The sequence below is a fragment of the Cricetulus griseus genome, chromosome 9, assembly GCF_003668045.3.
Source record: "Cricetulus griseus strain 17A/GY chromosome 9, alternate assembly CriGri-PICRH-1.0, whole genome shotgun sequence".
Lineage (NCBI taxonomy): Eukaryota > Metazoa > Chordata > Mammalia > Rodentia > Cricetidae > Cricetulus > Cricetulus griseus.
In genome coordinates, this window is record NC_048602.1 from 6,246,848 (window position 1) to 6,271,205 (window position 24,358).

The 24,358-nt window shown below is 43.3% G+C and overlaps 1 non-coding gene across 1 annotated transcript; it reads right to left on the reverse strand.

The window, feature by feature from the left end:
* Positions 1-16,083: 16,083 nt before the first annotated feature.
* On the reverse strand, positions 16,084-16,194 carry LOC113837231. The gene has a single exon (XR_003487894.1). It is a non-coding gene; the product is annotated as a U6 spliceosomal RNA (small nuclear RNA).
* Between the last annotated feature and the right edge of the window lie 8,164 nt (positions 16,195-24,358).

A 24,358-nucleotide genomic window follows, 5' to 3' on the forward strand; every position in this document is an offset into this window, starting at 1 on the left:
AGCTCACAACTGTCTGTTGCTTCAGTTTCAGGGGATCTGACACCTTCACACCAATACACATAAAATAAAGTTAAATTATTTTTTAAAAAAGATGCTCCCAACTAGACATCTTATGCCACCAAGCAAAGCCCCCAGTACCAGAGATGAGTTATTTCCTGTTGAGTCATTGGCCTCCCCAAACTCACAAGACATTGCCAAGGCCATTGGTTGCTCTCCACATCCCATCAGTAAGGCCCTGTTGTGAGGAAACGAATATGTATTGAACACGGAGAAGTATAACTGGTGCCCAATGAGAAACTTTGTCACTACTCACTAGCATTCATGATGCTGGAAGGTACCAAAGGAGAATTATAATCACCAATATGACCCAACCACACACCCGATGACCTACACAGTGACCTGCCTAAGAGAGATGCCAGTGCCGTAGTGATACAGATCTATGGGAGTAACCATCCCTTTTTGATTAGATTTAAGGTCCAATTCATGAAGTGGAAATGATGCCTGATGCCAAAGCAGCCAAGAACCTGAGACTAGGTAAGTCAGAGGCCTGGAGGAAAACTTACCACCATTATTCTGGTAAAGGAATATAGCAATAAAAATTATTCCTAACAGCATATTTATATGCACATAGATCAGCGTCTCTCTCAACCCTCATCAGAGAAGCTCCTTCTTGCAGTCAATGGAAATTAACACAGAGGCCCACACCTGGACAACGTGTACAAAGTAAGAGATTTTGGCATACTCGGTTCTAAACGGAATGCCTTCAGTAACTCCTTCCCTCGGCTAGGGGATCTACTTGGAAGAGGAAGCAGAAGGACAAGAGCCAGAGGTGGTACATGACTCCAAGAAAATGGTGTCTTCCGGGTGCAACAGGACTGATGTCCAAACAAAGCACAGACACGGAGTGGCACACACAGGGCCTACGCAGGTTCAAGCCATAGGGGATCCCAGCGTTGAAGGGAAGAAGTGGCCATGGTGTCCCACCCTTAACCAGGAAGCTATCTGCAGGTGGTGTCTTCTGGGAAAGGGAGAATCAGTTTCCTCCAAGGAGTGTCTCTGGAGATATCAAACACACTCCAGGGCAGGACACCTGTGTCCAAGCAAAACAAAATCCATGTTTTTTTTTTTATTTTATCTGTTGTGGCCTTTTTATGTTTTTTGTCTTATTGGGTTTTTTGTTGGTTTTGATTTTAGTTCTTTGTTTTGTTTGTTTTTTAAGAGAGGAAGAATGTGAAACTGAACAGACAAGGAAAGATCTGGGCTGAATCGGGAGGAGGAGAAATATCAAAATACATTGTAGGAAAAAATTAATTTTTTTAGATAAGGTCTCATTATGTAGCCCTGCTTATCTTAGCACTCATGTAGAACTATGTAGACCAGGCTGCCCTCAAACTCACAGACACCCACCTGCCTCTGCCTCCTGAGTGCTAGAAGTAAAGGTGCAATACTATTTCCAATCTGGAAAATTAAAAAAAAAAAAAAAGTCAAGCATAGTGACCCACAACCCTAATCCCAGCACTGGGGAGGAAGAGGCAGTCAGAACTCTGTAAGTTTGAGACCAGCCTGGTCTACATAGTGAGTTCCAAGACAGCTAGAGAATTTGTTTGCACTGACACTCCAAGACTGATAATAAAGTTTACCTTGACTCAGAGGGTAAAGTCAGCAATTGACTGACCAGAATAAGCCATAGAAGTTTTGGAGGACCCTGATAGGGGGCACAGGAAGAGAAACGGAGGGCCTTAGAGAGATTTGCAACCCTTTCCATCTGGTAAGCAAGAAGAGTCAGGGTCCGCTGATAGTTCTTCCGCTTCTCTTTGGATCTGTCAGGTTTTTACTGCAACATCTGACTCCTGGGTTTTCATTAAGGATGAGTAGCATAGGCAAACTCGTCATCTGGCATCCGACACTTAGCAAGATCACCCAGCGGCTTTTAAAGCCGCCACGTCTGCAAGTCACTGCTCCCTACCCTACCCCACCCCACCCTGTGCTGTGCATTTTCCAGCAATCCCTGAGCCAACATTCCCCAGGCCGCAGTGACAGCCTGGTGTCACACAGCTCGATCCATCATCCAAGGACCCACGCCCTCACACAGCGTGTCCTCAGCCCCCAGTTGCACGTGAACAGCTGTGGGTGCCTTAGACCCGGACTGCTAGCATCACAGTGGCTAGCCCGACTGTCAGGATACCCCACCACAGCCACTTACCTCAAAGACCACACCAGCCCTGTGTCTCTCAGTGGCACAGCACCTGGGGCAAGCGGAGTTAGCCCGCCTGCCTGGACACTCCACCCTGGACACCCCGCTGCCCCCCGACCCGACCCCCCCCACACAGCTGAGAGCCGCTGCTGCAGCTGGTGCCCACACACAGGTCCCACGTGACTGCTGTGGAAAACTGAAAAGTCAGCAGACCTGGTGAGACACCTGAGAATTCTTAAGCGGGGAGTTAGGTTTTATTAAAATGTATATAATGTACGTATATATTTATATACTATAAACTTATATCTATATCATATATTGTTATTTTATTACTTATATATTTACATATTATATATAAATCTCTCCCACATTGAGAATGGGGAATATTATGATGCAGGGAGTTAGGACTCTGTTTGATTCCACAATGGATGGCTTGAAAATGGAAAAGTTAGATGCAGGGATCACACACTTAGCTGGGATGGATATAATGTCATTCATAATTGTTATCAGTTTGGTAATTTATATTTTATCTTTTAAAAAGTGGTTTGGTATTTGTGCCAAATATTAAAAATTGATAAGATACAAACCTGAGAAAAACCTATTAATGAAACTAATAAAAATATTCACACAGAGACAATTTATAACAGAACCTACCTCACCATTTTATAATGAATTGGAAGAGGATCAGCCACAGGTTATTAGAAAAACAACCTTTAGAAAAACAACCTTAGTTCATCCAGTTACCATACAAGAACAACCACAATATGATAGACACCCCCTATGATAGATAGCTTGTTGCAGAAGTTAACTGGAATCCTGTAGAAATGTTAGATTTGAAGAGATTTTAGGAAGTGTTTGTTTCACTTGTTATGTATTCACCCTGTGTGACACAAATGTTAAATTGATGGGCAATTTGGAAAATAATTATCCCCCAAGACAATAGAACAAAAATAGGGACAGAGGTGTTGATATTCCCAAGACCAGTTTCTCGGTAAAGACCAGTATTCTGCAAAGACAGTTTGGATTTGATGATCACACCTTGGCCCTATGTCATACAGCAGCTTCAATGCTTGGGAGAAGGCTAAAGAATCGGGTAAGAGGACTGATTCATTTACTAAAATTATAAATCCTCAAAAGAAGCTTTCACTGATATTTTTTTTTGCAAAGATTGACTTCAGCTGTAAAAAGAATATTATCAGATCCAGAAGTTAGACAAATATTAATTGAATATTTGGCTTTTGAAAATGCTAATTCAGAATGCAAATGGGTATTAGGCCTTTACAGACAAGATCAGCACCAATAGATAAACAGGTCTAAAATATAACTAATATTGAATCTCATGCTTATGGTGCTACTCAATAGAAGAAGTTATTTCTAAAAATCCTTAAGAAAAATCAAAAGATCAGATGTTTTAATTGTGGCAAACAAGGTCATCTGAAAAAGGACTGTAGGCACAGAGTTCCTAGAAACAATGTTTTCTTCTAGAGATAATTCAAACAGAAGGCCCCAGCCTTCTGGAGTATGCAGAAGGTGTGGGAAGGCCAGAATTGGACTAATGAATGCAGATCAACACGGGACAAGCAAGGTAACCCTTTTCCACAGGGAAACACCTTAGGAGGCCTCTCACAGGCCCCAGTGTCAAATTTGGTTCACTCATTACCTGTCAGCACTGGAGAAACTAATCCATGGAGAGAAGACTTACTACCTTTCATTAAAACCACACTGCTCTGGGTGACAGAACAGCTTCAGTATATAAAAGAACATTTTCAGGAGAGACCATTAAACAAGTATTTTGACAAACTTGTATAAATGATCAAAGACCAAAGCTAAAAATATGAATAAATGGCAGCTGGCTGACATTGTAATTGAAGGTTTGGTTGACACAGACACAGATGTAATAATCACTTCACCAAAATCTTGGCATTCAGATTGACCTCTTCAGGAGGTAAATATTCAGGTTCTAAGGATTGGAACTTTATCTCAGGTAAAACAAAGTACATGGTGGGTCGAGTTTATAGGACCAGAAGGACAGGTAGGTAAATTAAAGCCAGATGTGGCTAACATAGCAATAAATTTATGTGATTTGATTTGTCAAAGCAATAGAAAACACGGATTAGCATTCCTCCAATATCAGAAGCAAACTGTAAATTAATGTATGCTTCTAAGAAAAATATTAAGAGATATTATCAAGAATAGTCACCAGCTGTTCAGATTGCACATAATCAGGGCATAACAACTGCTCATCTTTCAAAGATACAGGAGCAGCAGAATGTTCAACACATTAAGGAACTGGCCAATCCTTGGAAGTCTCCTATATTTGTTATTAAAAAGAAATCTGGATGGGGGCTGGAGAGATGGCTCAGAGGTGAAGAGCACCGACTGCTCTTTCAGAGGTCCTGAGTTCAATTCCCAGCAACCACATGGTGGCTCACACCATCCCTTATGAAATCCGGTGCCCTCTGCTGGTGTGCAGATATACATGGAAGCAGAATGTTGTATACATAATAAATAAATAAAATCTTAAAAAATAAAGAAATATGGAAAATTGAGAATGGTAACAGGTCTAAGAGCTATTATTAAGGTGATACAGCAAAAGGGTTCTTTACAATTTGAAATTCCCTTGCCTTCTCTATTACCTAAAGGATGGTCTATTGTAGAGATTGATTTAAAAGACTGCTTTTTACTATACCTTTACAAGAACAGGACAGAGAAAATTTTGCCTTATTATAATAATTATAATAATTATTATAATAATTATAATATAATATTATATTATTATAATTATAATAATTATAATTATATATATTATAATTATATATAATTATATATTATATATAATTATATATAATATATATAATTATAATAATTCTCAGCCTGTTAAAAGGTATCAGGGGACGGTTCTCCCACAAGGGATGCTAAACAGCCCCTCCCTGTGTCAATATTTTGTACATCAACTATGGGAAATAATTTGTAAAATGTTTTCTCAATCTACAATTTACCATTCTATGGATGATATCTTACTGGCTGATTCAGATGCAAATACTTTAGGAAACAAGTTTGAAAAAGTAAAGAATTTTTTTGCCTTGTTGGGGATTATAAATTGCTCCTGAATAAATACAAAGAGAATATTCTATTAATTACCCAGGATATAAGATAGGTTTACAAAAAATTCAACCATAGAAAGCAAAAATCAGGAGAGATCAATTACAAACTCTTAATGATTTTCAAAAACTGTTGTGAGCTCTTAAGTGGCTTCATCCCACAATTGGATTAACAACCCGAGAACTAAGTAATTTATTTCTAACTTTACAAGGTGATAAGGATTTAAATAGTCCAAGAAAACTATCAGCTGTGGCTGTGAGAGAATTGGCTCTGGTAGAAAAAAAACTACAGGATGCACATGCGGATCAATTGGATCCAAAGCTTGATTGCATTCTGGTCAAACTATTTTCTATGCATTCTGATATAGAAATTCTTACACAGAGAGATTATAATATCTTAGAATGAATATTTTTTACCATGAAGACAGAGTAAAAAAGAATTAAAGACATATTTAGAAAAGGTTTCTGAATTGATTCTGAAAGGAAAGTTGAAACTACAACAATTAACAGGAATAGACCCAGCAGAAATTGTAGTACATTTTACTAATGCTAAAATTGCCTAATTATGGGCAGAAAATGAACATTGGCAAAGAGCTTGCAGTAAATTTTGGGAGAGATTAACAACAAATATCCCAAAAGCAAGAGACTTCAGCTTATAAAGAGAACTAAATGGATGCTTCCTCACATTGTATGGGGGAAACACTCATTTCTGAAGCCCCTACGTTTTATATAGAGCAAACACAGGAAAGGCAGGTTATAAGTCAGGAAATTTAAGTAACGTGGTTCAAAGCCCTTATGATTCTGTTCAAAAGTCAGAATTATATGCTATTCTCATGGCATCATTAGATTTTCCTGAACCTCTTTTTTAAGAGGTATTTATTTATTTATTATATATACAGTATTCTGTCTGCATGTATCCCTGCAGTCCAGAAGAGGGCACCAGATCTCATTACAGATGGTTGTGAGCCACCATGTGGTTGCTGGGAATTGAACTCAGGACCTCTGGAAGAACAGGCAGTGCTCTTAGCCACTGAGCCATCTCTCCAGCCCATGATTTTCCCCGAACCTTTTAATATAGTTACTGATTCTCAATATACAGAGTTGTTTTACATACTGAAATTGCTGAATTTATTCCAGATGATTCAGAATTAACTTTGCTATTTTTTTCAATTACAAGAAATAAAACAAAATAAAAATCATCCCTTGTATATAACACACATCAGATCCCATATGGGCTCACCAGGCCTCTCACATAGGTCAGTGATGAAACTGATTGATAGGAAATGTGCTAGAAGCCTCAGAATTTCATAAGAAAAATCAAGTTAATAGCAAAGGTTTGAAGAAAGATTTTTCTATCAATTGGCAACAAGCCAAGGAAAACAAGGAAATTATAAGGAAATGTCCTACTTGTTCTTTATACAACCCAACTCCACTACCTGCAGGAAGTAACCCAAAAGGTACTCCAAGAAATGAAATTTGGCAAATGATTTTGTGGAGTCTGGAATATTAAAATAGGTGCACCACACCATAGATACAGTCGGGATTTCAATGACTAATTGATAAAGATTAGATTCAAACAGGAGAGACCTCTTGATTAGGAGAGGCAGTCATTCATCAAACAGCATGGTCATTCAGTCCAAACTAACCTATAAGGCTAACAAAAGCCTTTGATCAGCTATAACCTACCAAAAAGGGGAACTCCCCAAATTAGGGTTGGGGAAAGTCTTTTTTGTTTTGTTTTTCTTTCCAGGAGAATAAAAGCATCTGACTAAGGAATCTGAAGACCAGTGAACCAATGAGACATTGAAAGGAGGAGGATGAATCATTAAAAACAAAAAGGTCCCAAGAAAAAGAGTAAATTGGCCTAATGGTACAGCACACTTCCAACAGAATAAAATTTCACACATCTTCCCAAATGTTTGTTTCCAATGCTCTCTACAGACATATAAAGCAAATGGTCTTTTTGAAGCCCCAATTCAATTAAAAATTAAAGCTGAGCTGGCCGGTGGTGGCGCACGCCTTTAATCCCAGCACTCGGGAGGCAGAGACAGGCAGATCTCTGTGAGTTCGAGACCAGCCTGGTCTACAGATCGAGTTCCAGGACAGGCTCCAAAGCTACAGAGAAACCCTGTCACAAAACAAATAAACAAAAAAAAAAACTTTAGAAGGTCTGGAGAGATGGCTCAGAGGTTAAGAACACTGGCTGATCTTTCAGAAGTCCTGAGTTCAATTCCCAGCAATGACATGGTAGTTCACAACCATCTATAATGAGATCTAGTACTCTCTTCTGTTGTGAAGGTATACATGCAGGCAGAACACTGTGTACATAATGAATAAATAAATCTTTAAAAAAGAAAAAAAACAAAAATAAACAAATAAATAAATTTAAAAAGGGATGCTCTCTTGACCTGGACACATGGGGAAGGGCCTAGGCCTGGCCCAGGATGATGTGGTAGACTTTGGGGAGCCCCTTTTGAGGGCCTTACCCTCCCTGGGGAGTGGAAGGGGGATGGCTAGGGGCAGGTGGAATGTTGGGGGGGAGGGAGAGGGAGAAGGGATTGACATCTGAAGCAAGCTTGTTCCTAATTTGACTAATAGAATAAAATAAAAATTAATATATATGATCATTATATATGTATATTTAACCTTTCTGTAATGATATTAGTACTAACTAATTCTAGAAATGGGCTTCTTCTAGCTTCCTGTACATGATTTCAGGCTTGAGTCTGAAGCAGGTTACCTAGGAACTAAGCTTGTGTACCCCAGATGTACTTAACAAATTGTGGTTCTTTAACCTTTCAGCAATCTATGGAACATGACCTTAAAATGTTTAAGTTTTCTGAAATGAACCGTGACCTTTCTTGGCAGTGACCTTTGAGGTCTCCAAGAAGATGATGGGGCCTTGCAATAACAAATTCACCTGGACTGTGATAACATCATTAAGTTGACAAACACCACCCAAAAATCAGCTTTGGACTACAAACTGCTCAGGACAGCTTCAAAGCAGTTAGCTGAGATGGTCCAGCCTCATAGACTACTCCAGCCATGACTTCAAGTCCTGCACTTTCCTGTCACATTGAGACTGGACAACAGCCAACTCGCCCAGGCTTGACCATTATATCAATTTTCTCAGGGTCCCCTAAAGATGCCATCTCCCCAGACAACAGGAAGTAATCTTAAGAACACACATCCTTAGTCCCATAGGGGTGGTTTTCAGTTGGTCGGTGGGTTGTGTCCTGGGTACGTCTAAGTCAGGGAACCGGCTGCATATGGTGATGAATGCCTATAATCCCATCAGGAGATAAAGCTCATGCTTGGCCACATAGTGAGTTTGAGGTCAGCCTAGTCTACATGAGAAATTGCTCCCAAACAAAAGCTAAAGGTAAAGGACTGGGGTTGTAGCTCAGTGGACATGCACTCACTTGGTGCATCTGAGGTCCCAGGTTCTATGTCCAGTGACACCCAAAAGTCAGTGGCTTGGGGGCAGTGTTTCTAATCTTGGTCTGTGAAAGGAGCTGATCACCTTTGTGTTGTCTGTCTGTGCTGGATGTTAAGACAATTTTTTGGAAGTATGTATTGCACGTCTAACACATGTACCTACAAGAGGCTACTGTTTAAAAGGAAGAGGAGGAGGCGGCAGACTGGGAGTACAGTCCAGTGGAACAGCAGTTGCTCAGCATGTGTATGGTTCTGGGTTCAATCCCTGGGACCACCAAAAGAGAAGAAAGACTGAGTGTGGTGCCCTGTACCTGTCATCGGAGCATGCAGGAGGCTGAGACGGGAAGATCACTGTGAGTTTGAGGACAGCTTGAATTACAATTTTTTTTATTTTAATTTTTAAATTAATTTTCATTATTTTTAAAAGACTTATTTATCTGTGTATATGGGTCTACATATTCATCTGCACACCAGAAGAGGCCATTGGATCTCTTGGGACTACAGTTATGGATGGTTGTGAGCTACATCAGGACCTCTGGAAGAGCAACAGTTCTCTCAACTGCTGAGCCATCCCTCCAGGCCCCATTTTTTATTATTTTTAATTATATACGCACATGTGTCTGTGTATCTGTGTGTGGGTATGCTCAAATGAGTGCAAGTGTCCAAAGAGATCAGAAGCGTTGGATCCCCTGCAACTGGAGCTATAGGAAGTTGTGAGCCACCAAGTGTGCATGTTGGGAACTGAACTTGGGTCCTCAGCAAGAGTAGTATATGCTCTTAATTGTTGTGGAACATTGTTTTAAGGTGTGATACATTTGCTTATGCTGTGGTTTTAATGATGCAAACATGTTGCATTCTTTTATGTTGAATTTAACTCTGTGAAGCTGTGTTACTCTGCCTGCTTAAAACACCTGATTGGTCTAATAGAGCTGAACAGCCAATAGCAAGGCAGGCAAAACGATAGGCAGAGCCAGCAGGCAGAGAGAATAAATAGAGAAGCAAGAGAGATCAAAGAACGAGAAAAGAAGGGGCCAACTACCCAGCCACACACCCAACCACAGAATAAAAGTAAAATTACAGAAGTAAGAAAAAGGAAAAGGCCCAGATGCAAAAGGTAGATGGAATAATTTAAGGCAAGCTGGCTAGAAATAAGCCAAGCTAAGTCTGGCATTTATAAGTAAGAATTAAGTGTCTGTGTGTGATTATTTGGGAGTTGGATGGCGGGCCCCCAAAAGAGCCAAAAGAATCAGAGTCAAAACCAACATTTTGGCACCCAACATGGGGCTAGAGTTAAAAAACAAAACAAACAAACAAAAACTAACAATACTTAACTGCTAACCATCTCTGTAATCCATGAGACTGTGTTTTCAAAAGCAAATATAAGGGGGCTGGAGAGATGTATGAGTAGTTAAGGGCACTAGCTGCTCTTACATAGGACCAGAGTTTGATACTCCAGCTCCAAGGTATTTGACACCTTCTTCAAAGTCTCCTCAGGCACTACACCCATGGCATATACACACACAGACATACTCATGAATAAATAAATACAAAAAATGCTTAAAAGCAGATAAAAAGACATGTACAATGGCTCAACAGGCAAAGGTGCCTGCCTTGCACCTTTGGTCATGAAGACTTGGTTATGAAAAAAAAAAAAACTTGGTTATGGAGAAGTTGGTTATGGTGCTATGCTGTGTAATAATCCTTCTGTACACTGTGAATATATTTTATTCTCATTGGTTAATAAAATGCTGATAGGCTAGTAGCCAGACAGGAAGTATAAGCAGAACACTGAGAGAATGCTTGGATGAAGAGGGGTGGAGCCAGGGAGACCTAGTCAGCCACTGATAGAGCAGGATGTGTAGAAAATGAGGTAGCAAGCATGAGCCATGTGGCAGACTGTAAATAAGAATATGAGTTAACTTAAGCATAAGGGCTAGCTAGTAAAAAGCCTGAGTTATCAGCCAAACATTTATAGATAATATTAAGCCTCTGAGTGATAACTGGGACTGGGCAGTCAGGACAGGAAGCATCTGTTTACAACGCTATGCTTGGTGATTTTTGTGAAAATGGTTGAGAAGGGAACCATTGATGCAACAAAAGTTGTCAGAACTGCTTTGCTGGATGCTTTGGTGGAGTGGCAGAATCTGTAGTCACAGAAATTCCTAAAGAAAAGAAGGACCCTGGGAACAGGTGCAATGGGTGGCATGTTCTAACTCTTGTGTCAGAGCTTTGCCCTCATTGATGAACGGTGACAGGATTGGCAAGGCAACCTTCCTTGCCATTAACTTCAGAGAGGTCATTTGAAGAAAATGATAGAAGAAAACCCTGGTTACTACTAGAGTCATCAGCTACTGTTTTTAATTTACAATATATAATGGTTGCCGGGTGTTGGTGGCACACGCCTTTAATCCCAGCACTTGGGAGGCAAAGGCAGGCAGATCTCTGTGAGTTCAAGACCATCCTGGTCTATAAGAGCTAGTTCCAGGAAAAGCCTCTAAAGCCACAGAGAAACCCTATCTCAAAAAGCCAAAAAAAAAAAAAACCCAATAAACAAAAAACAAAACAATATATAATGGTTTACTGCTGCCATTGTCCATTCCTGTGGATAATTTAGTGTTTTGTTTTTTTTTAAGATTTATTTATTTATTATACAGTGTTCTGCCTACATGTATACCTGCACACCAGAAGAGGGCACCAGATCTCATTACAGATGGTTGTGAGCCACCATGTGGTTGCTGGGAATTGAACTCAGGACCTCTGAAAGAGCAGCCAGTGCTCTTAACCTCTGAGCCATCTCTCCAGCCCAATTTAGTGTTTTCTAATGAAGACGTTTGTACACATTCCTGATACTGGGCACAAGAGTCATTTGCCAGTGTCCTGCTTTCAACACCGAGGTAATTCTATTACTCTGTTTCGGTCAGGACTTCAGGACTATGCTGGCAGATGAGCTCACAGGGAGCCTTTCTGTGGGGAGGAAGAATAATTGTATACAAAGCAGAGAAGTCTCCAATTATGTGACAACATTAGTGCAATAAAATTTTGTATGCAGTTTAAAAATTAAGCGAATAAAAATAATAAATAATATTTAAATAATAATAAATTTTTTTAAAAAAAGAACAGGAAGACAGAATAGTCAACTTCTTTGATTGGGAACAAACAGAACTGTGAACAAAGGGAGAGTAAAAGAAAATAAAAGGAGTTGTGAAATGGGGTAGAAAGCAACCAGATCCTAGAAACTAAGAGAAACTGGATAAAGGGGGAAACTCTTCATCCAACTTACTGTAGTTCCTGGAGGGAATCTCGTCGTCTCAGCTGGTGTAAGAGCATGGACTTGGTCTGGATGCCGGTATATCTGGACATAAGTTTTAAGACCCTAGTCCGCACAGCCTTCTCACTGTCCATCAACCCTGTAGTCAGTGGGAGAGTAAAAACATGGCTTATGAAGCCCAGCTTCTCGAGCATCTCCCAGGCTAGCTCTCGGATACTAGGGTTGTAGTGGGTTACATCTTTGAGCAGGCGGCTGGCTGTCTCAATACGCAACTTTGAAGGGATTTGGTGATTGGCAAAGATCACTGCCAGTGCACTAAAATATTTCTTGTATTTTTCGGTAGAACAGAAAACGGTGAGGTTGAGAATGGTCTCTACCAAGTTTTCTACCGTCCCCTCGCTAAACTTTCGTGCTATCCAGCTTTTCCTTGATATGTTCTCAAGGATGCCATAGGATTCTCTCTTCTGGTCATGGTACACATCCATCTGGTCTAAAGACGTTTCCTCAGCTGCTACACTCATGGATGACAGTGACCGGGATCTCAATAATCCACGTGCATCCATATCTTTGTGGGATAACCTTTGATCATAACGCAAGAAAATTGGAGTACCATCAGGCCAAAGGCGGGCACGGATCACTGAGTTAGGGATGTAGCAATCCGGAGCAAAGGGCCATTCCTGCCCTTGGCCATAGAAGGCTTGGAACATGCGGTAGATGTTTAACCCGTCCCAGGCAGGCAGGCGTAACTGAGCGGGAACAACATAAGGATATTTCTGTTTGGAGTCAGAAGTCTCAACAAATTTTTCTTCCACAAAGTACAACCCGGGCCTCTCATGAGAGGATACGTGTCTGCCCCCCTCGACAACATGGGGCACAGTGCCATCAAACGCAATGGCCCGTTTGTTGATAAGGGTGTCTAGCCCCTGGAGTTCCTGAACATGTTGTTCCAGGGACATAAATTTGGGGACAAATATCAGTTCAAACAAGAAGAAGAAGCTGGGAAGGAAGGGCTTCGGCATTTCTTGGATGTCGTCTTTGATGCTCAGCTTGCTCAGGTGCACCAGTCCAGCGTAAGGGAGCAGTTTCAGGCAGGGTACTATGTAGACGCTCTGGTTGAAAGTCAAAAGCAGGTCACCCCGACTATTGGCGAAGCAGGGCGAGCCAAAGTGCAGTTCCGAGTCGAACTGAGCTACCAGTTTCCCACAGAAGTCCCAGACCCGCACCGATCCATCCACGGCTCCCGTGACAAAGAGTTTCAGGGAGAGGCAGACGTCGAACGAAGTAACAGCACAGTCGTGCAAGCAGTGTGTCTCTCTGGGCTTCGAATGTTGCTTTGACTCCGATGTTAGTAATTCTTGATAGCGCCAGAGAAACCAGCAGGAGCGCTCGGTGATGGCTCCCACGGAGCCAGGCAGGAGAATGACGTGCTTTAGGGGGTAATTGCAGAGGAACGTACTGAAGGACTGCAGCGTCAGGTCCTTCAGCGACCCCACCACCTTGGTGAGGTGTATGTAGTTGTCCGTGCCGTAGGAACACAGCAAGGGATTTTCTTCAAAACCCTCCGGGGTAGACAAGGCCAGCACCGTGCCCGAATGGAGAGCCTTCTCGGTGTGCACGGAGCAGTACGGGGACAAGATGCGGACGACGCCACTCTCGTGCCCGCAGAAAATCAGTCCCTTTCTGCTCTGGCCCAGGTGGGAAGCCCCGTAAGCCAGGCATTTCACTTTATCCCTCTGGTTCTCCGACGTGCACACAAGGTATTTGGCTGTGCACGGGGAACGCGAGGCGTCGAACACCAGCACCTCCGGGCTGCCCACGGCAACGAAGAGCTCCTGTCTCTCCGGGTGGTAGACCCACGCCACCGCCTTATCCATGATCAGCAGAGGCCACGTGACCACCAGGAGGTCCCCGGTCACGGGAGACAGGAACCGCAGCAACCCGTCCTCGGTGGCGCACAGGATGCGAACCCAGTTCGGGCCGCAGAGCACGCGCTGCAGCTTTTGGGGCACGGAGCCGCAGACGTTGAAGAGACTGTAGAAGTGGGGCAGGTGGTATAGCGAGAAGGCCGAGGTGCCCTGGCAGAAGAAAGTGCTGTTGTCAATGAACCGCAGCTGCAGCAGATCGGGGCCCAGGTTCAGCTGTCGCAGCAGGGTCCCCGAGGCCAGGTTCCACTCCTTCAGCCAGCCCTCGCGGCCGGCCGTGAACAGGGTGTAGGTCTCCGGCCGACTGCTGACGCACACCACGGACGAAGGATGCGCCTTGAAGCTGTGCAGGAAGTCACTGCTCTCCAAACCCCAAGCGTGGACCTCTCCGTTCTTGCTCCCTGCGTAGAGGGTGTTCTGGGAAACGCAGCTGTAGGAGCAGGTCAGGGAGGAGCCGCTGGTTAGCGAGCTGAAGGTCTTCACTTCTCGAAGCTGGCCTTGCCCCTCATGGGCAAAGACCCTCACCACACTCTCACACAGAGCCACCAGGAAGCCCAGGGAGGCGATCAGGGACAAGTCCTGCACAAGCTCGGGACCGCGCATAGCCACTTTCTGAATCATCTGGAGGCCCTTGCCATTTGCTAAGACAAACCAGGTAACCACCGCTCCCAAAGTTCCAGAAAACAGCACCCCGGTGTCCGAGTCATAGCAAAGACAGCTGATGGAGAAACGGCAAGGCACTGTGGCCAGAGTGGCGAACTCCTGATGGTGGTCGCCCAAAAACCGCAGGCGCATGTCGTCGCAGTAAGCTATTAACACCTGATGGGACTTCACGTGGACCATTGATTTAATGAGCGGCACTTCAGCCGCCATGGGAAATTTCAGCTTCCTGACTGTTGTCCTTTCTGCATTTTTTTCCTGTATCCATAGTATTGTCTAGAAGAAAGTGGGAAACAGAAGTCTGGTCACAGAGCAGGAGCAGAGCATCTCCTGGGAGAGAGCTGTAAGGAAAATGGCTATCTCCTCTTGTAGGCAAAGAAAGGATTTGGTTTGGGGGATTTCTAGTACTAAGTACTGGATTTATGATAGAAGCTGGGTCCAAGGCCCTTTTGTATTTATACTGAGAACTATCAGTATAAAAGGGTTGCTAAACTCCGTCAAACTGCAGCATGGAGCCAGGTATTAAAATGAACTAATTTTCAGCACTCAGGAAGCAGAGGCAGGGGGATCTCTGTGAGTTTGAGACCAGCCTGGTCTACAAGGGCTAGTTCCAGGACAGCCTCCAAAGCCACAGAGAAACCCTGCCTTGATACCCCCCCCCCGAAAAAAGAGAACTAATTTTCCAGGTGTGGTGGCACAGGCCTGCAATCCCAGCACCCAGGATGCTGAGGTGGACAACTTGGACTACATAGTGAGTTTGAAGCCAGCCTCAAATACACAGGAAGACCCTGTCTCAATGAATGAATGAGTGAATATGTAACATGCCACTTTTCAGAGGCATCCCTCCCACTCCGAAACAAGGACATTTTAGGTGTGGAACATATCAATTGCATTCTGAAGGAAGAAGCAAAAGTGAAGTGAAGTAGCTATACTTGTATCTGTTTTTCATACAGTTCCAACCAGTTTAAGGCGACAAAATAGTTGGCGTCCATAGAGTAAAAGCACACAAAAGGCTTTTTCTGTAAATTATAAGATTCCTGGTATAGGATCTGGGGCCGGTCACTCAGGAGAGTCACATGATAACCGTTGTCATCTTGAATCTGAAAGAGAAAAGTGACAGGTGCTAAGAAGTAGGAGCAGACACTTACCCATTAAAAAACCAAGGAGGGATTAGTGAGCACTGGTTTGGTTTAGTTGTGCCTAACTGGTACTGTTCGTCCTACCACTAGAAGGCATTATTAGGGAACCACCTCTCCTTTAGCCTCAAGCTACAACAGACTCCTCCTCCTGGGCTCTTTTTTTTTTTTTAAGAAAAAAATTTATGGAGGCTGGAGAGATAGCTCAAAGGTTAAGAGTACTGGCTGCTCTTCCAGAGGACCCAGGTTCGATTCCCAGCACCTACATGGCAGCTCACAACTATCTGGGACCCCAGTTCCAGAGGATCAGACATACACGAAGGTAAAAACATCAACGCATATAAAATAAAAAATAGTTAAAAGAAAAAAATTACGGAATGTTTCACGAATTCTGTGTCATCCTTGAGCTGGGGCTATGATAATCATCTCTGTGTCATCGTTCCAATTATAGTATATGTGTTGCCAAAGAAAGTGCTTCCTGGATTTTCTTAACTAAGCTTCCAAAAGAAAATTAAGCCCCATGTCCCCTCATGGAATACAAGGGTTTCTCTAGTTATGTAGCCTGGAGAACTGAGAGGCAGCTGCTCAAACATCTCCTGTTTGCATGGTTCAGATGAGAAAGCCTAGTCGATTCTTTTCATGGTTCTGCTTGTTTTTAATTTTTCAATACTAAGGACTGGATCTAGAGCTCCCTGCATGCTAGTCAGGGGCTTTACCACTGAGCCACGTCTCTAGCCCCTCACTTGTGAATTCTAGACAAGTGCTCTATGAGTCAGCCATGCGATTTATTTTAAAAATATTTTTGCCCACCTCCCCCTCTCCGAGCTCCCTGGCCTGTGGCCCCCAGACCCTTCCTGCCACCAAACCCCAAAGAGGGACGTGGAGGTAGAACAAAGCAGCCAGTTCATCAGGGTTCATCAGGGTCTTGCCCCTACACCCTCCGGTTGACAGGAGAAGGAGAGACCCCACCGATACCCACTGGAACAAGAGATGGGAAGACAACAGCTTAAGGACATATCCAGCAACAGAAAGATTTATATGACACCACCAGAGTCTAGGGACTCTACACCAGCAAGACCTGAACATCACAATGCAGATGAAGCAGAAGAGAATGACCTGAAAAACATCTTCATGAAAATGATAGAGGGCCTCAAAGAGGACATGAGAAAAATCCCTTAAAGAAATGGAAGAAAACAATCGAAAAAAATGCAAGAAATCTCTTAAGGAAAGCCAAGAAAATACAATCAAACAGCTGAAGGAAACAATTCAGACAGTTCAAGACCTGAAAACTGAAATAGAGACAATAAAGAAAACACCAACTGTGGGAATGCTGGAAATAGAAAAGCTGAGTAAACAATCAGAATCTACAGATGCAAGCATAACCAACAGAATACAAGAGATGGAAGAGAGAATCTCAGGAATTGAAGACACACTAGCGGAAATAGATTCATCAACCAAAGAAAATGTTAAGTCCAACAAATCCTTAACACAAAATATCCAGGAAATATGGGACACCATGAAAAGACCAAACCTAAGGATAATAGATATAGAAGGTGAAGAAACTCAGCTCAAAGGTGCAGAAAACATATTCAACAAAATCATAGAAGAAAATGTTCCCAACCTGAAGAAGGACATGCCTGTGAAAGTATGTAAGGGGCCGTGGACCCAAAACTATTCGGCTTAAAGCCCACCTTTGTAAGCCTTTTAATGACCTTTAAGTTTGCAGCTTAAAACCAGCTCTGTGAGCCTTCTGTAACCTGTAATTAGATGGTTCGGCCACACAGAACTGCTAATTGCTTCTGTTCCGAGAAAGGGCCTGGGGCTTTCCTGTTTGCTGGAAGATCACAAGATGTTCCAGTTGATAAGAAGAATGCTCCGGCCCCAGCATACACCAAATGTTCCTTCCTGTTATCTCCCCGCTTACCCAATTTCCTTGGTGAAGGGCTATATAAGCCCAGTCTAAACCCCAATAAATCGAGACCTTGACATTGCATAGACGGACTCTGGTCCCCTCTTTTGCGCCGCTTGGTCTCCTTCCTTCTCTCGCCCATGACTCTTTCAGGCAGCCCCCCTCCGGAACCCTGAATGACTGACCCGAGGGACGGGTCAAAAGTACAAGAAGCTTACAGAACACCAAATAGACTGGACCAAAAACGAAAGTCCCCTCGCCAGATAATATTTAAAACACCAAACATACAGAATAAAGAAAGAATATTAAGAGTAGCAAAAGAAAAAGACCAAGTAACATATAAAGGCAGACTTATTAGAATTACTCCTGACTTCTCCATGGAAACTGAAAGCCAGAAGGTCCTGGAGAGATGTTCTGCAAACACTAAGAGACCACAAATTCCAACCCAGACTACTATACCTATCACTATAGATGGAGAAAACAAGATATTCCAGGACAAAACCAGATTTACACAAGACATATCCACAAATCCAGCCCTACAGAAACTTCTTGGAGGAAAACTCCAACCCAAAGAAGTTAACTACACTCACAAAAACATAGGCAGTAGATAATCCCACATTACCAAAATCCTACCAAAAGGGGACGGGGGAACACACACAATACCACCAACAACAACAAATCCAAAACAAGAATCAACAAGGGTCATTAATATCCTTTAATATCAATGGTCTTGATTTGCCTATAAAAAGGGACAGGCTAACAGAATGGATACAAAGACAGAATCCATCCTTCTGCTGCATACAAGAAACACACCTCAACTTCAAAGGCAGATGCTCAGAGTAGAGTTCAGAAAAGATTTTCCAATAAAATGGACCTAGATATAGCAAGCAGGTATAGCTAGCAATCCTAGTATCTAACAAATTAGACTTCAAACTAAAATTAACCAAAAGAGATGAAGAAGGTCATTTCATATTCATCACAGGAAAAATCCATCAGGATGAAGTCTCAGTTCTGAACATCTATGCCCCAAATACAAAGGCACCCACATTCATAAAAGAAAATTCAAATCACACATTAAACCCCGCTTTCACCACTAGACAGGACTACCAGACAGAAGCTTAACAAAGAAACAAAAGAACTAACAGAAGTTATGATCCATTTGGGTTTAACAGACATCTATAGAACATTCTATCCAAACACAAAAGAATGTACCTTCTTTTCAGCACCACATGGAACCTTCTCTAAAATCAACCACATACTGGGCAATAAAGCAAACCTCAACAGATACAAAAAAATTGGAATAATCCCCTATATCTTATCAGACCACCATGGCTTAAAATTAGAATTCAACCACACAAATTGCAGAAACCCCACAAACTCATGGAAATTGAACAATGCTCAATTGCATCACTCCTGGGTGAATGAAAAAATAAAGAAATCAAAGACTTCCTAGAATTCAATGAAAATGAAGGCACAACATACCCAAACCTATGGAACACTCTGAAAGCAGTGCTAAGAGGAAAGTTCATAGTACTAAATGCCCACATGAAGAATCTGGAAAATAGTCACACTAGAGAATTAACAGAACACCCGAGAGCTCTAGAACAAAAAGAAGCAAACTCACCCAGGAGGAGTAGACACCAGGAAATAATCAAATGGAGAGCTGAAATCAATAAAGTAGAAACAAAGAAAACAATGCCAAGAATCAATGAAACAAAGAGTTGGTTCTTTGAGAAAGTCAACAAGATAGACTAACCTTTATCCAACCTAACCAAAAGGCAGAGAAAGAACATGCAAATTAACAAAATCAGAAATGAGAAGGGGGACATAACAACAGATACGGGGGAAATTCAGAGAATCTTCAGGTCATACTATGAAAACCTGTACTCCACAAAATTAGAAAATTTAAAGGAAATGGATGATTTTCTGGATAGATATCACTACCAAAATTAAATCAAGAACAGATATACAATTTAAATAGACCTATGACCCCTAAGGAAATAGAAGCAGTCATCAAAAGTCTCCTAACCAAAAAAGCCCAGGGCCAGATGGTTTCAGTGCAGAATTCTACCAGAAATTCAAAGAAGAGCTAATACCATCCTCAGCCATCAGGGAAATGCAAATCAAAACAACTCTGAGTTACCATCTTACTCCTGTCAGAATGGCCAAAGTCAAAAACACCAATGACAGTTTATGCTGGAGAGGATGTGGAGAAAGGGGAACACTTCTCCACTGCTGGTGGGAGTGCCAACTTGTACAGCCACTTTGGAAATCAGTATGGCGACTCCTCAAGAAAATGGGAATCAGTCTACCACAAGACCCAGCAATTCCACTCTTAGGCATATACCCAAAAGATGCACATTCATACAATAAAGACATCTGTTTAACTATGTTCATAGCAGCACTATTTGTAATAGCCAGAACCTGGAAGCAACATAGATGCCCCTCAACTGAAGAATGGATAGAGAAAATGTGGTACATTTACACAATGGAGTACTACTCAGTGGAGAAAGAAAACAATGGAATCTTGAAATTTGCAGGCAAATGGATGGCACTAGAAGAAACCATCCTGAGTGAGGTAACCCAGTCACAAAAAGACAAACATGGTATGTACTCACTCATATATGGATTTCAGACATGGAGCAGGGGATTGCCAGCCTACAATCCCGCCGCCAGAGAGTCTGGGAAACAGGGAGGACCTTAAGAGAGACATGCATGGTACCCATGAGAAGGGGAATGTTAGAGAGTCTCCTGAGCAAATTGGGAGCGTGGGGGGAGGGGAGAGGGAGCTGGAAGAAAGAGAGGGGGAGAAGAGGAGGACACGGGGGATCAGGAAGGTTGAGTCAGGGGTAGAATAGAGGAGAGCAAGATAAGAGATATCATAATAGAGGGAACCATTATAGGTTTAAAGAGAAATCTGGCATTAGGAAGATGTCCAGAGATCTACAAGGATAACACCAATTGGCAATCTAATAGTGGAGAGGCTACTTTAAATACCCTTCCTTGATAATGAGACTGCTGACTACCTTATATGCCATCCTAGAGCCTTCATCCAGTGTTTGATGGAAGCAGAGGCAGACACCCACAGCTAGACACTGAACTGAACTCCTGGAACCCAGTTGCAGAGAAGGAGGAGTGATGAGTAATGGGCTCAAGACCAGGCTGGTGAAACCCACAGAATCAGCTGACCTGAACAAGGGGGAGCTCAGGGACCCCAGACTGATAGCTGATAGGCCAGCCTGGGACTGACCCAGACCCCCTGAACGTGGGTGTCAGTGAGGAAGCCTCGGCAATCTAGGGGGCCTCCAGTAGTAGAGCAGCATTTATCCCTGGCACATGAATGGACTTTGGGAGCCCATTCCACATGGAGGGATGCTCTCTCAGTCTGGACACACCCGGGTCTATGCCCTGCCTGGGGCATAGACTTTGACAGACTTTGGAGATCCCCCATGGAGGGTCTCACACACACACACACACACACACACACACACACACACACACACACACACACACACCACCCCGGGAGCAGAGGGGGATTGGGGAGTTGGGGGTAGGGGAGGAGGAGAGGGAGAGGGAGCTGGGATGGACATGTGAAGCAAGCTTGTTACTAATTTTAAAAAATAATAATAAATATTTTTATTTCATACGTGTGGATGTTTTGTATGTGCAACCCTGCATGCCTGTGGAACACATGTGCACAGTACCCAAGGAGGCCAGAGGCCACATTCCTCTGCAGCTGAAGTTACACAGGCTTGTGAACCACCTGATCCGGGAACTGGGATCTGATCTTAGGTCCTGTAGAAGAGCAGCAAATGCTCTTACTAGCTGAGCCATTTGTCTAAGCCCTGTCTGGCTGTTTCCAAGCAGTGTCTCACTTTGGCGCCCAGGCTAGACTTGCGGCCATCCTGCACCAGCCTCCCAAGCAATGAGATTACAGGTGTACCCTACTATGCCCAGTTTAATGAGCTCGTCTTTTTTTAAAAGATCTATTTTTTTATTAATTCTTTTGAAATTATATGTATTGATGGGCAGTGGTGTCACATGCCTTTAATCCCCCGCACTCTGTGAGTTCGAGGCCAGCCTGGTCTATATAGTTAGTTCCAGGACAGTGGACAGTCAGGGCTACATAAAGAAACCCTTTCTTGAGAAATAAACAAAAATTACGTGTATGTGTGTGTGTGCCACATGTACGTCGGTACCATCATGTATGAAGCAGTCATTCACTGACCTATGTCAAGACTGAACGCCAGTGGACTATTCTGCCTCTCTGTGTGAGGAGGTGCACATGTGTACCAAAGGCATTGGGCCTCTTCCAGCTGGCGTTACAGATAGCTGTGAGCCACTTGGTGTGGGCTCTGGGAACTCAACTCCAGTCTTCTGGGAGAGCTCTTAACTGCTGGGCCATTTTTCCAGCTCCTTAATGCTATTGTTCTAATGCAGAAGAGAAAGCTGTTTGTCTACATGAGAGGAGCTCTCCAGGGATGTTCACGTATTACCCATGACCCATCCTCCCGTGACAGGAACAGATCTTTCCAACAGGCCCACCACGTGCATAGCTTTCCCAGAAATCACCTCTCCGTCATTCAAGATGTCATTGATGATAGATTTCAAATTCTTCCACTCAGGAATAAGTCTAGGTGAGGGCAGAGTCTTAGAAACCTTCCAGTTCGTCTTAGTCATCTTAGAGTATAGAACCTGGGAAAGATGAGAACACCTGGTGTCAGGCTGGAAATTAAGAGAACCAAGAAGGAACAGACAAGTTACAGAAGGAAGAGCGAGTATTTATCAGTGGGAAAATTCCTCTGTCTAGATGTATTCATTTTATGCATATGAGCATAAAATGAATACATCTATGAATACATCAATGAACACATTGCCTGTGTGTGTGTGTGTGTGTGTGTGTGTGTGTGTGTGTGTGTGTGTGTGTGTCTACCACATGCATGCCTGGTACCTGGGAGAGGTCCCAAGAGGGAATCAGACTCCCTGGAATTGTAGTTACACATGGCTGTGATCTGCCCTGTGCGTGCTGGGAGTCCAACCTGGGTTCTCTTCAACAGTTACAAGTGATGCTAGGAGCTGTGGCACATACCTTTAATTCCATTAAATTCCATTTGATTCCATACCTGTTCCCATTACTCAGGAAACAGAGACAGGCAGATTTCTGTGAGTTCGAGGCCAGCCTGGTCTACAAAGGGACTTCCAGGACAGCCAGAGCTGTCTTGGGAAAACAACAAAAATCAAATCAAGGATTGGAATACTCTTTGCTCCCCTTGCCAGACACGGTCTCACTACGCTAGCCCTGGCTGGTCTAGAACTCACTGTGAAGGCCAAGCTGGCCTTAAATTCATGGAGATCCACCTGCCTCTGCCTCCTGAGTGTTGTGATTAGATGCATGGGGAAAAAAATGTTTCTTTTTGCCAACTAAAGCAATTCGAAAACTAAAGGCAGATAATGAAAAATCAAAAGGCTTTACAATTAAAATTTAAAGAGCATTATAAAACCAGATCTCCAGTCCTGTGAAAGGGCCATACTGAAATCCAGAGAGAATGAGAGATGAGACAATCAGAGTCCCACAAAGTTACATCCTCTGGTTCTGCCGAGTCACTGTTTCTTTTTCTTTTGGCTTTCTCAGGCCCAATAGTCCTATCTCAGGGATAGCAGGACTTGATCCCATGATCTCAGCAGGACCAACGCCATTCATCACACTTCCTCCCAGCTGGGAACACCTGTTTCTAATACTTGACAACACCAGAGGCTTCTGGTTCGGTTCCCATTCCCTCTACACCTTCACCCTCCAGAGGACTACATACCCTTAATTCAAGAGACAAACCCCGCTCACAGGTTTCCATAGAAGGTGAGTCGCTGGCTCCAGCATCATAATACACCGGGCTCTCCAAGCCCCCTTCCCCAACCCACACACCGTCAGCACCAGCTTTCCCTAAGCACCGGAACCTCCCCAGGGGGTGTGCAGGTACTGGGAGGGAGGCACCGGGAAAGGTAAGGGATGAAGATTAGAAGTGAGCATCATTTTGTAGCAGAATGGAGGGGAATTTCAAGTAGCCTTTCGTGACAGTGGGTTTCTGAGGTCTGGTCTTGGGAGTCTTACAGTCTGACGAGAGACGTGTTGGAGGCGGGAGCAAGAGCTGGGCGTGATTAAACGTTGTGTTTACACGGCTCAATGCTGTTCTAAAGGCTTGCCTGTGCATCTTCGCCTAACTGCCTTAAGGTAGGGCTGATAAAATAACTTCGATTTTCAGATTCCAGGGCGCACCTTGTACTAAAAAGAAATCGCCGGTTTGGGAGTGGGAGTGTAGCTTAGTTGGCACGGGCGTCGCTTTGGGTTTGATCCTAGCACCACATAAAACCGGTGCCCGGTGGCATACATTAGTCATCGCTTCGCGAGTACTAGGCCAACCCGGGATGTGTAAGACTCCGTCTCAAAAGCAAAACCAAGACCCAAACAAAAACAACCATAACTAACAGAACAAACAACAACAAAAAACCCACCACCCCACGCCTTTAATCCCAGCACTTGGGAGGCAGAGGCAGGTGGATCTCTGTGAGTTCGAGGCCAGCCTGGTCTCTAAAGCGAGTGCCAGGATAGGCTCCAAAGCTACTCAGAGAAACCCTGTCTCGAAAAACCAAAAAAGAAAAGAAAGAAAAAAAAAACCACCACCCACAACTGCAAGGTTTTTTCCCCTCCATGAAATTAAACTCTAATTGGTGGACC